This window comes from Tasmannia lanceolata, unplaced genomic scaffold, assembly GCF_043159265.1.
Source record: "Tasmannia lanceolata isolate RefF3 unplaced genomic scaffold, GAP_Taslan_0.1 ptg000037l, whole genome shotgun sequence".
In the NCBI taxonomy this organism is placed as follows: domain Eukaryota; kingdom Viridiplantae; phylum Streptophyta; class Magnoliopsida; order Canellales; family Winteraceae; genus Tasmannia; species Tasmannia lanceolata.
In genome coordinates, this window is record NW_027518714.1 from 14475548 (window position 1) to 14487199 (window position 11652).

Genomic DNA, 11652 nt, shown 5'->3' on the forward strand with positions numbered 1-11652 from the left:
TGCACAGAGGATTTGATTTTAGGGTTCCATGGCCTATCCATGGATGGCGACTCTGAGTTATTATAGGTATGTCTCGGTTTCGAACCCCGGTTCCGGATCAAGACATATCCCTTTTTTTTATATCGCCACTCGTGCTATGCTATGAGGGTGGCATCCGTTTCGAGAGTTCCTTGGCAGAGCTCTCCTTCACATTGTGGAGATCTTAGAGGATTGCTGTGGGGACCTCGCGTCCCTCGCCGCACTCGTCCTCTCAGGATCGGGGTCCACACATAGTTATCAATTTTTCTAAACATTTTTGTTCGATAATGGAAAACTTGTTTTTTTTTTTCTTTCTAACTATATCTAGGCATTTTTTTCACTGGCTTTTCTTTTTATGTTTTTCCCTCAATCAAACATAGGGGTGCAACTCGATCGGGTCGGGTTGAACCCGATTTTTTGCCTGGTCGGGTTGGCAGGGATTGGAAAAACTCAACTCGATTTGAATTCGGGTTGGGTTCGGGTTGGGGTGTCGGGAACCCGACCCGACCCGAAACCCAACTTGTATTTTTAAAATAATAAAATATACTAAAAATGAAAGTTGCAAATTTGTCTTTCTGATTTTCCCTCTCAAAAATTTTGATTTTCTATTTTATTTTAAATATTTCCTAAAAAGCTAAAAGTCAAAAAACTAAAAAGAAATGATATTTCTACCTCTGACGCTACTTATTCGTTAAGTTTTCAAGGCAAATAGAAACGTTAGCCTCAAGGGGGTGAATTTATCCTAGAGCAGTGAACCATTATCACACGTAAAGCCTCAATGGGGTGAATTTATCCTGAGCAGTGAACCATTATCACAGAAACTAGAAACTGACCCGACCCGGGTTTGGGTTGAGGAAATGGTTCCTCTAGGGTAGGGTTGGGTTTGGGTTGAGGAAATGGTTCCTCTCAGGTCGGGTCGGGTCGAAGCCCCTCGGGTTGGAGTCTGGTCAGGTCGGGTTTGGGTTGAGGAAATGGCTCCTCGGGTTGGGTTCGGGTTGGACCCAACACAACCCGAGTTGCACCCCTAATCAAACATTGTACTTACAAAGAACCATATTACGAAAATGACTTATGCAATGAGGAAAGTATTGAAAGGTAGAAGAAAAGTAAAAAGAAACTAAAAATAAAACATGGGCCTCTAGTCATTGTAGAGGAAATTAAATAAATGGTCCCTATTAGTATATTATACGTTGCAATTCTAAGAAACTAAGAGTGTCAGTATAAAAAAAAAACAAAGATGATAATGACCATGCTACCACCAGTACAACCATTAGCAATAGCATCAGCATCACCCTCACCCTCACCAACCCAATGACAACAGTGATAATGACAATAGAAACAAAGAAATGGAAAGGAAAGTGATATATCCTTTCCTTTTTTCTTCCCCCCCGCCGCCCGTGCATTTATGACTACACTTTTTACACTAAAAGTGGGTGACCCGGGGAAGAAAAGGGGGCAAATATATAGTTTCCCGATGGAAATGGAGGAGAAACGCTTACTGTATCTGTGAACTCAACCACGCGCCGTATTTATCTTCGAGTTCTTGAGGAATATCGTAGTGGCTTAATGTGACAAATGGTTGTATCCCTATTAGAGTAAAAGTAATTATATAATATTAAAATGACATATCTACATGTACATGCATTTATGTGTGTATATTTACATCCCACGCAAAATGCACTAGTAATTTACCTTTGAGTAAGAGGGCATCTATAAGATTGTTGTAAAACTCAATTCCCACTAAATTAATCTCACCAAATCTTCCCCCTGTCATCATCCATATATTTTTAGGCTTATGATAAAATCTTTGTAAAGCGATATAAATTAACCACAGGGTTAATAAAACTCACTTGGGAGGATTTTGACCATGATATGGAGAATCTGTAGGAATTTACTCCAAGGGAATGCATCAATTCAATGTCTTCCTGTTCATATATTCAGTGATCTAAATCAGAATTTCTCAAGTGAAAGCATGGTCAGATAATAGAAACACAAGGTTCAGATATAATATAATGAGGTATGATAGATGCAAGGGCCGGAGAAGGGCCCTTGAATAGATCCACATCATGTTTAAAATCGGTTGAGAAACTGAATTCTAGAAAATGCTTGGAATTTATACCATGTAAAGATGGTAATGGTTGTCAGCAACATCTGCGTTGCTTCTATCCTTGATTTTTCCTGAACCATTTAAGAAAAAGGAAAGAAAAGAAAAAAATCAAATATCTTCCAATAAAGAAAATGGGTTTCTACCAATCTAGATTATAAGAAAGGAAAAGTACCTGGAATATGAGAGAAAACATCCCAATTGTTGAGACTTTTATTACCTTCTAAGTATGCACCTTCAATCTAGAAAAGTAAATACATGAAAGGTGGTGTTAAAAGGGAGGGGGGGGTGAAAAAATCGTCGCTCTGTTTTTTCTCACAACATCAACACCAATTACTACTTGTGTTAGTGGGCCTTCACTCAAATTAGAAATTAAGCAAGTGGGGCCCACTTCCCACAATCACTCAAAAAGTATTTCGCTTTGTATTATAAATTAAGCAACTAGGGCCCACTTCCCAGCACCGTCCATTTTAAGATGATAGGATTCACCAAAAGTGAATATCGCTATCGATCACTGTTCGATCTATGCCCAGATCACCAAAAGTGAAAAAAAATCCATAAACTCAGTGTCTGTTAGGCTCATTCCTAAAAGACACTTTTTTTGGGCCCAACAAGTGCCACATGGACGTTATTTAATCCATTGATCCTATCGGAAACGACAAGTCTGGCCCAATGTTGTTGATATCACCTTGATTGCAAGATTCATGATCCATCACGCCTTGCTTAGGTTTCCACCAAAAGTACACTTAAAACGGTTTGTCTTTAGTTTTTTCTTAAAAAAGAAAATTAGAAAAAAGCTTAACGGTTGATTTTCGTAGTTCTTGGGATGTAGAGTAATTAGAAAAAAGCTTAACGGTTGATTTTTGTAGTTCTTGGGATGCAGACCTATAGCTGTTCTACTAGATCAACATTATCTCAATTACGCATACATAGCCTCATCTGGGACCCAACAATTAGGGATGCAATTTGGGCCGGGCTGGGTTTTGCTTTTGCTAAAAAATGAAGGTAAAAGCTCAACCCGAATTCCCAAAAATCGACCGGAGTTGCACCCCTACAAAAAAGGGAAGTGATATTTACGCCCCTTTTCATCACCAGGTACACCCAGCGGCAGTGTACGTGGCAATCAAGGCCACTAGATTCTTCCGACATCAAGTACATTAAGCCCCCTTTAGTCATTGGTATACTGGCACCAGGTGTCCCTGGTGATGAAAAGGGGCGTAAATATCACTTCCCACAAAAAATTGATCATTAGCATTGATTTGGACAGACTGTCCACGTAGTCGATCTCTCGATAGTATGCTACATATAACATGAATACACATGCATAGCTACATTATTGCTGTATGTATAATAATGCATGAACATTAACTATATATGCATACATATACATACATACTACAAAAATGCATGAGAATCCATGAGTAATTCCTACCTGGAAAGAAGAGGTTGAAGTTCCAAATAGAAAGTCTGGAGGAAATTGGTCACGGTTAACGAAACATGTAACGGAAGAGAAGAATAGATGAAGAAACAGCAGAATAGAGAAGCCCTTCATCTTCAAATTTCTATGACACTTGTTTTTCTTTTACAATCTCTATCGAGGGAAAGAAAGATACAATTTTATGAGACCTAGATAAGGATTTTATATAGAAAATAAGTTTGAATTTTTTAACGTTGCCCGGTCATTGTTGGGTAAAGGGGGATTTCTCACGCAAAGTAAAAAGTCGGTTGTGCATTTTGAATTTCACCTAGCCATCGTAGTCTGCAAAAATATGTCTATTGTTTTCTCTTTGCATTATCTTTCCACAAAGGAAGTTTCTAACCATAGTCCTTGGCACTACATGTTTCCGTTAGGTTTATACATAACCGTTATTTCAACATAAAATTTTTCTTTTAAATAAAATAACAAGGGTCTCTGATAATATTATAAAAGAAATGCTTTAGTAGGATGTGACTTCATAGGGGCCCCAACCCTCAATCGATCTGAACCGTCTACTTGATGGGCCTTACTTTGGATCTCCTACAACCCAAACATCAAATCAAAAGGTTAAGTAATGTGTATGTTATTTGTCAAACATGGACGGTTAAAAAGATATAGGCAACAGTTCACATTCAATGACAAAAAATACAAGTTATTGGATGTTAGGATTGCCTGATTGGAGAGATTTTTGGCCCTTAAACGGAGGCCTATCAAATGGATGGCTCGGATCAATCAAAGGTTGGACCCACTATGCCATAGTGGGGTTGCCACATTGTCTTACAATAAGGTCACACCCTATTTAAGCATTAATCATTCCTTAAATCTATTTTTAATTAGAGATTTTATATGGTTTGTGCACGTGAAGTCCAGTATTTTTCAGAAAGTAGAGTGGACCAACTTAATAGGATGATCTAAACTGTTCATTTATTGGGCTACAATGTAACTAATACCTCTATAGACCAGAGGGTTAAGATCATCCTATGGAGATGATCTACGGGTTACAACCTTTTGACGTTATGGACCAACAAATGATCGGTTTAGATCATCCAGTTAAGTGGGCCCCAGTATACTTTTTGAAAAATTCTTGACTTCACATGCACTCACAATATAAATTCGAAGCCAATACCAGTCAGACGGGATCCTAGCATTTTGCACGCATGTCAAATTCCCAACGAGGATAACTATCCCAGAAAACATGGGATTTGGATAACACGCCACGTGTTCTATTGCTAGTTTTGATGGAACAAGATTCCGATATTTGCTCTCCTGTGTTAATTCGGAAATTTTGCAGTTTGACACGCTACGTGGCATTCTCACGTGGTGCCAACTAGGAGTGAGTTAAAGGATACATATTGCTGCTGTTTCTCCAACAAGTTTGTTGACCTAATCTAATGGTGGAAATCTGGGACAAGAATAAGGGTCAATTGCCAAGGTTTTCAACTAAATGCACGATTAATGGAATATTGCTTTTAATCTTTACATGCCTAGCCTCATAAGTTCCTTGTGTCAAACATGACTAGCGATCTTGGGGTGCAACTCGGGTCGGGTTTAACCCGAGAAAAAGTCGGGTCGGGTTGAGGGTTTGGGCAACCCGACCCTAGTGAGACCTGACATTTTTAATCAATATTTTTAAGCTTAAGAGCTCGGATTAAGTAGGGTTGAAATCGGGTCGGGTCGGATCGGGTTGGAAAAAAGGTTACTCGGGTCGGGTCGGGTCAGGTTGGCCTCAACCCACCCAACCGACCCGAGTTGCACCCCTATAGTGATCCTTCTCTTACCAAGGTTTTGAAAGGTAGAAGCTCAACTACCAGTAAGAGAGGTAAAAGTCTTCCCTTTATTCTAGATAAGCTAGGGTTTGAGGTGCAAATTAGTTAATCAACAAAGAGGAGTGTTAGCAAAATGTGGACCCATTTTATTAAAAAAGAAAAAGAAAACGGGGGTTTCTGTATTGCAGCATGTGTACAAGGAAACAAGGAAGAGAGCATCGGTCATTTTCACTTCCGTCTCTAGTTTCAGAACAGATTTCCCTTTTAGAAGTGTTTTACATTGACAAGTAAGCAAATGACCATTTTTTTTTAATGGTGAGATTCGTTGAAGAGCACACAACCGAGAGAGTCGAGGTCGAAAGGATTACAGGGGAAGAGAGGAAAAACACAACCTTTCATTAACGAATAAGAAGATGGACCCTCCCCTCCGTACACGAACATTATAATACAAAAAAATGTATGTTTACGTCTCAATTTTATTGAGGTAAAAATACAGCTAGAGTTTAAAGATGTAAAGTATGTAACCTCCATATAGAAATTTAAATTTTTAAGGTATTTAATAGCTAAAGAGAAATTTACTATAATTTTTGAAAAATTCTTGACTTCACATGCACTCACATATTATAAATTCGAAGCCCTTCCATCAAGAAGACTGGTCAAACGGGACCTTAGGATTCCGAGATTTGCTTGTTTAAGAGCTCCTGTCTTCATTCGGAAGCTTTGTAGTTTGACACGCTAGTTAAAGGATAAATATTGCTGCTGTTTCTCCAGCAAGGTTATTGACCTAATCTAATGGTAGAAATCTGCGACAAGAATAAGGCTCAATTGCCAAGCTTTTCAACTAAATGGACGATTAATGGAAAATTGCTTTTAATCTTTACATGTTAGCTTCATGAGTTCTTTGTGTGCAAAAGATGACTAGGGATCCTTCTCTTACCAAGGTTTTGAATGGTAGAAGCTCAACTACCAGTTAGTGGTAAAAGTCATCCATTTTTTCTAGGTAAGCTCGTGTTTGTGGTGCAAAAAATAGTTTATTAAGGCAGAGGGCTGTTAGCAAAATGGAATCCTGTTCTGTAAAAATAATAAAAGGGAGATGATATTTTCACCCCTCCAGTCTGCATTCGCCCCCTTTCAACGTGATTTGACGTCAAAACGCATTAAAGTTGCCCACTGTTCACGTTAAAAAGGGGCGAATGCGTACTGCAGGGTGAAAATATCATCTCCCTAATAAAAAGGGGTTCTCTATGGCCACATGTGCACAAGAAAATCAGGAACAGAGCTCAAATCCGAACAAACACCTAAAACACCATGAAAATGACCAAAGCGTCAGTTATTTTCACTTCTTTCTTTCTCTCTTTCTTTTTTTGTGAAATGGAAATTATTCACTTCAGTCTTTATTTTGAAAACCAATTTCTGATTTAGAAGTGTTTTTAACAAATAAGAAAGCCGCAATTAGTTTATTAACGAAGAAGAAGAAGCAGATGGCCCACCCGCACCATGTGCAAACATTATTATGCAAAATAATGTGTGTTTATGTGTAAGTTTGAATGAGCTAAAAATAGAGCTAGAGCTTAAAGAAGTAAAGTATTTAACATCCATATGAAAATTTACATTTGTAAGCTATTTAATAACTATAAAATTTACATTTCTGAGGTATTTAATAACTGTTAGAGATGAGGTAGGGTTAGAGAGAAGAGAGGAAGAAGAAGAGTGAAGGATGGAGACTCTCCACTAGGGAGCTCTACACACATACAATGTATATATAGGCCCAAATAGGGCAAGTGAGTACAAAGACTACAATACCCTCTATACTAGAGGTAATGACTAAACTACCCTACAACATGTTATTCAACACTCCCCCTCAAGCTGGAGTGTATATAGTAGGGAACTCCAGCTTGGTACAAAGGAGATTACAACAACTGAAAATAATAGAAGAGGACCATACATCAAAAAGGTACAATAAGCCCATACACACATCCAGCTTGGTATAACACTCCTCAAGTTGATGTGGTGAATACATAATGAAAGCATAATACTAAAAAAGACAGTAGTGGCCACAATAAACAATATCGAGATCAATGGCCATAAAAAAGAGCAGCTCCCCTGAAGTAGCACAACAGCAAGAGCGAACAAACAGGGCCTGCCCCTGAATGAGAGCACGACAATCACATCTGCATATCACAAGCAATGGAGGCACCATGGCAGGAACAACTACGATCCAGCTAACAAAAGGAGCACACTAAATGTGCGCACAACGAACATCAGCGAAGCAGCATATCACCATGTGAAAAATGAGGACAACCGATGTGGAAACCATTGGATAGAAGGATGACGGGGAAACCGTCACTTAGAGAGAAGAAGAGATAGAGAAGACAACCAAACAACGATGGGGAAACCGCCGCCTGGTGACAAGGTCGACGGCATGAAAATCGTCGCCTGAAGATAAGAAGAGGAAGATAACCAACCAACAATGGGGACACCATCGCCTGGAGACAAGGTCGACGGCATGAACATCGTCGTCTGAAAATAGCCGACCAACGATGGGAAAACCATTGTCCGGAAAAGATAGGTCGATGGGAAAAGATCGTCGCCTGTAAGAGAGCCGACCAACGATGGATATGGAAGCCATCGCCCGGAAAAGGAGGGAGAAGATAACCAACCAACGATGGGGAAACCATCGTCTAGAAAGAAGGTCAACGACATAAACATCGTCGCCTAATGAGAGGTTGACGGGGAAACCGTCACTTAAAGATAACAAGATAAAAGGAATAAGATAACCGAACAACAACAGAGAACCATCGCTCGGTGAAGATTAGGCATAAAGCCGGAAAGAAAGATGAATGCGTAAAACTACGCTAAGAGAAGACATGAAGGAGAAGACAACATGAAGGAATAAGGCATAAAGCCGAACAACACGAAAAGACATGAAAACAAGACAACACTCCCTCAACAAGACAAAGACAACACTAACAACACTCTCCCTCAAGAAAAGACAACAAAGTGGACAACACTCCTTCTAAAGAAAAGACACAAAGAACTACATGACAACACTCCCCCTCAAGTTGAAGGTCAAATACCTTCAACTTGCAACTAAAAAAAAACGAAGCCAAACAAGGTAACACACTTCTCTCGGACATTTCATCCAACACTTGGTGTGCGCTTTGAAGAAGACAAAGAAACGAAGAGAAACAAGGCACTACACCTTTCTTAGACATTTGAGCAAACACTTGGTGTGCGCCTTGAAGAACTGCATAAAAGATATAAAAAAGACATATAAGACAACACTAGACAATGTAAAGAAAGAGATGACATCAACACAAAACACATACAAAACAATGGAAAGAAAGAGATGACAAAATTAGACAACACTCCCCCTCAAGTTGAAGCCAAGGGCTTTCAACTTGAAACAAAAAAAAGACATCCAAGGCATCAAATCTCTTTCGAACATTTAACCAAACACTTGGTGGGCACCTTGGAGCCGAAGACAAAAGACATGAAACACAACAAATACAGACGGAGAAAAACAAAGATGAGAATGAAGGACAAGAAGACAATTACTCTATACAAAAACCCAATTGAGAGAAAGAGAGTAAATACGACCGAGGAAAATGGGTTTGCAGAGAGAGAAATGATGACACACCAAAAAAAAAATGCCGAGAGAGATTTTAAGGGTTTGAAACAAAAAATAGAGAAATACGAGAGAGGCAATAGGGAAGAGAGTTCTTAGGGAAGATTTGAGGAGAAATTATAGGGAGATAAAGAGAGGAAAACGAGATACGAGAGAGATAAGAGAGAAAGAGATGAACGGCGTGGAGGGAGATAGACTCTTCTTATTTCCTTCTTGAAAGATCAGCCCATTGGCTCTGATACCATGTTAGAGATGAGATAGGGTTAGAGAGAAGAGAGGACGAAAAAGAGGAGTGAAGGATGGAGAGTCTCCACTAGGGAGCTCTACACACATACAATGTATATATAGGCCCAAATACGGCAAGTGAGTACAAAGACTACAATACCCTCTATACTAGAGGTAATGACTAAACTACCCTACAACATGTTATTCAACAATAACTATGCAGAAATTTAATTGTATGTATAAATATTTAATAGTTAAAAAGAGACGTGTGCTAGCAAGATGTTGATGAGTGTTGTGTCCCTTGGGCTGCCACTAGTGTTGTTGGGAAATAAGCTAAAACGATGAACGAGATTTGAAAATAACAATGACAGAGTAATAAAGTATGACAATAATAAAATTAAATGGCAACGCACTCCATTTAAGGTACTGTCTTAAAGACAGTAAATTCCTCCACAAATAGATTATATCCAAAATCAATATGTAGGTGGCTCTTGGAATTGCTGCGCATTTGGATGCATTGCCGGACACAGTCCTGTGAATCAACGGCTGCAGCCTATCAAAATCACAATGAATCTAGTGCCCAAAAATGTAACCTAGGATACAATACCCAAAAAATCAACGGCTATAATCCCTCTTAGAATCTCTACCCCTAGGATACAATGCCCAGCACACTTGTGAATCAACTACTACAATCTATCAAAATCACAATGAATCAAGGGCCCAAAAACAAGTGAAATGAATAATACTAGTATGGGATAAGTCAAAATGAGCACTTGAAAAATGATAGAGTTAGGAATGGAGGGGAGTAAATTTTCCCAAGTATTTTTTTTCAGTGATTTATTCTATTTATAGAGTTGGAAAGCTTCCACGTAACTTTTCACAGATGCGTCTTTTAGGGCACAATCCAATTGATTCGTCTCACTATAAAAAATGTCACTTTTACTGGCGGACAGTTACCGATGGCCATGAAACAGCACCGCTAAAGACCTGTTAATACCCGCGGTTTGTTTAAGACTGCTGGAATATCTATTGTTTGATGTCAAAGTGTAAGTCTTTTCCGGCAGTTTTATATTTCCACCGGTAAAAACCACATACACATGTGGTTTTATAAGACCGCCACTAAAACAATGTGACATACAGACTGGTCTAACCAGTAAAATAGACATTTTATAAGGTGTAAGCCCTTATAGTCCCTTATTTTTCAAAAAGTACTGTATAGACCAAACTATAGGATGATCCAAGCCATCCATCTGATGGGCCATAATGTAAATAGGTTGTGCCCCAAAAATCATTTCCATAGGATGATCCCAACCCTCCGATCTATAATTAGCTGCATATTATATAAACTTCTATAAATCGGAGGGCTATGATCATCCAATGGAAAGCTATTTACATTATGGCCCATCATATGGACTGTTTGGATCATAATATAGTTTGGTCCGTACAGTACTTTTTGAAAAATAAGGGACGATAAGAGCTTACAGCGTATTAAATCTGGGTAAAATATAGATTATACTCTCTGTATGACCGCTGGTGGAAAGGCTAAAAAACACCCGCGCGCTCGTTAATGTGATTCTTTCATCTCAGGGATTGAAAATTTAGACGGCATTTTGGCTCCTTAGGGTTTGAAGATTTAGGTAACCTTCCAAGTGTAAATGGGATTGATTATGATCCTTTGGATTTGAAGATTTAGTTAACCTTTCAAGGGGCGTCTGTAGTGGACGTGGATGCGAAATAAATTTTGGGTTTATGACTATTATGGTGGTATTTAAGGAATTTGCAAATCCTTGATTGAAATCCCCTGAATTTTGGGTTCATTACCATCTATAGAAGATCGTTGCAGTGATATTCATGTGTAGGACTAGTGTTCTGACCATTATAGTGGCTCGAGTTCACACTGACAAAACTGCAGTGTATGTTTGTAGAAAAAGAGTGTTGAGTAAATATCTCTTTACTCTTTTGTAACATATAGGTCATGTTTGGAAGCCATGAAATTTTAATTCACGGAATATTGGCTTACCAAGTGTTGAGAGAGGGATAGCGAGAGTCCGAGAGGGAGAGAATTGAGAGGGCACGAGTGAGAAGATGGTGCCGAAGTGACTGGAAAATAATGAAAATCAAAACTCTATGTTAAATAAAGTTTTTCTTTTCCTTGTTTTTTCAGCCACTTCACACCCTGTCCTCACTCATGCCCTCTCAATTCTCTCCCTTTCCCATCCTCATTGCCCCTCTCCCACCACTTGATAAACATATATTCAATCATGGGAGACTTATAACATTAAAGTTGCTCTTGGGACTTGAACCCAAAAACTTCGATACGAAAAAAATAAGTGACTTTCTAATACACCCAAATATCTTTTCATGAGAAATCAAGTAATATTATTAATTTTAAAAGGTTTTTTTTTAAATACCCCACCAGTTGTTCATATTATAT

At 38.8% G+C, this 11652-nt stretch overlaps 1 pseudogene; it reads right to left on the reverse strand.

Annotated features, from left to right (window-relative positions):
- The window catches only part of LOC143861259 (beta-glucosidase 18-like), a 46174-nt pseudogene extending 42500 nt beyond the window's left edge, over positions 1-3674 (reverse strand).
- Positions 3675-11652: the final 7978 nt, after the last annotated feature.